Source organism: Arachis duranensis, chromosome 6, assembly GCF_000817695.3.
Source record: "Arachis duranensis cultivar V14167 chromosome 6, aradu.V14167.gnm2.J7QH, whole genome shotgun sequence".
Taxonomy (NCBI): Eukaryota; Viridiplantae; Streptophyta; class Magnoliopsida; order Fabales; family Fabaceae; genus Arachis; species Arachis duranensis.
In genome coordinates this window covers 37,745,303-37,747,636 of record NC_029777.3, presented here as the reverse complement: position 1 = coordinate 37,747,636, position 2,334 = coordinate 37,745,303, and positions in this window count along the sequence as shown.

Genomic DNA, 2,334 nt, shown 5'->3' with positions numbered 1-2,334 from the left:
TATGGAGTGCTTGAGCTCCTCAATGTCTCTTCCTTGCCTTTGTTGCTCCTCTCTCATGATTCTTTGATCTTCTCTAATTTCATGGAGGAGGATGGAATGTTCTTGGTGCTCCACCCTTAGTTGTCCCATGTTGGAACTTAATTCTTATAGGGAGGTGTTGATTTGCTCCCAATAGTTTTGTGGAGGAAAGTGCATCCCTTGAGGCATCTCAGGGATTTCATGATGAGTGGGATCTCTTGTTTGCTCCATCCTTTTCTTAGTGATGGGCTTGTCCTCATCAATGGGGCTGTCTCCCTCTATGTCAACTCCAACTGAATAACAGAGGTGACAAATGAGATGAGGAAAGGCTAACTTTGCCAAGGTAGAGGATTTGTCCGCCACCTTATAAAGTTCTTGGGTTATAACCTCATGAACTTCTACTTCCTCTCCAATCATGATGCTATGAATCATGATAGCTCGGTCTATAGTAACTTCAGACCGGTTGCTAGTGGGAATGATTGAGCGTTGGATAAACTCCAACCATCCTCTAGCCACGGGCTTGAGGTCATGCCTTCTCAGTTGAACCGGCTTTCCTCTTGAATCTCTCTTCTATTGAGTGCCCTCTTCACAAATGTCTATGAGGACTTGGTCCAACCTTTGATCAAAGTTGACCCTTCTAGTGTATGGGTGTTCATCTCCTTGCATCATAGGCAAGTTGAATGCCAACCTAACTTTTTTCGGACTAAAATCTAAGTATTTCCCCCGAACCATTGTAAGCCAATTCTTTGGGTCCGGGTTCACACTTTGATCATGGTTCTTGGTGATCCATGCATTGGCATAGAACTCTTGAACCATTAAGATTCCAACTTGTTGAATGGGGTTGGTAAGAACTTCCCATCCTCTTCTTCGAATCTCATGTCGGATCTCTGGATATTCACTCTTTTGAGTTTAAAAGGGACCTCGGGGATCACCTTCTTCAAGGCCACAACTTCATAGAAGTGGTCTTGATGCACCCTTGAGATGAATCTCTCCATCTCTCATGACTCGGAGGTGGAAGCTTTTGCCTTCCCTTTCCTCTTTCTAGAGGTTTCTCCGGCCTTGGATGCCATAAATGGTTATGGAAAAACAAAAAGCAATGCTTTTACCACACCAAACTTAAAAGGTTTGCTCATCCTCGAGCAAAAGAAGAAAGAAGAGAGTAGAAGAAGAAGAAATAGAGGAGATAGAGATGGCTTTGTGGTTCGGCCAAAGGGGAAGAAGTAGTGTTTAGGTTGTGTGAAAATGAAGGGGTGAAGATGGGTTTATATAGGGGTGGAGAGAGGGGTAGGGTTCGGTTATGTGAGGGTGGGTTTGGGAGGGAAAATGGTTTGAATTTGAATGGTGTGGTATGTGAGGTTTTATGAAGGATGGATGTGAGTGGTGAAGAGAAAGATGGGATTTGATGGGTGAGGGGTTTTTGGGGAAGAGTGGTTGAGGTGATTGGTGAATGGGTGAAGAAGAAGAGAGAGGGTGGTGGGGTAGGTGGGGATCCTGTGGGGTCCACAGATCCTGAGGTGTCAAGGAAAAGTCATCCCTGCACTAAGTGGCGAGCAAAAATGCTCTTCATGCCAAATCTGGTGTTAAACGCCGGGCTGGTGCCCATTTCTGGCGTTTAACGCCAACTTCTTGCCCTTTCCTGGCGTTTAACGCCAGTCTGGTGCCCCTTTCTGGCGTTAAACTCCCAGAATGGTGTCAGACTGGGCGTTAAACGCCCATTTACTGCCCTTACTGGCGTTTAAATGCCAGCAAGGTTTTCCTCCAGGGTGTGCTATTTTTCTTTCTGTTTGTCATTCTGTTTTTGCTTTTTCAATTGATTTTGTGATTTCTCATGATCATCAACCTACAGAAAACATGAAATAACAAAGGAAAATAGATTAAATATAACATTGGGTTGCCTCCCAACAAGCGCTTCTTTAATGTCAGTAGCTTGACAGTGGGCTCTCATGGAGCCTCACAGATACTCAGAGCAATGTTGGAACCTCCAACACCAAACTTAGAATTTGAATGTGGGGGTTCAACACCAAACTTAGAAGTTGGTTGTGGCCTCCCAACACCAAACTTAGAGTTTGACTGTGGGGGCTCTGTTTGACTCTGTTTTGAGAGAAGCTCTTCATGCTTCTTCTCCATCGTGACAGAGGGATATCCTTGAGCCTTAAACACAAGGGATTCTTCATTCATTTGAATGATCAATTCTCCTCTGTCAACATCAATCACAGCCTTTACTGTGGCTAGGAAGGGTCTGCCAAGGATGATGGATTCATCCATGCACTTCCCAGTCTCTGGGACTATGAAATCAGCAGGGATGTAATGGTCTTT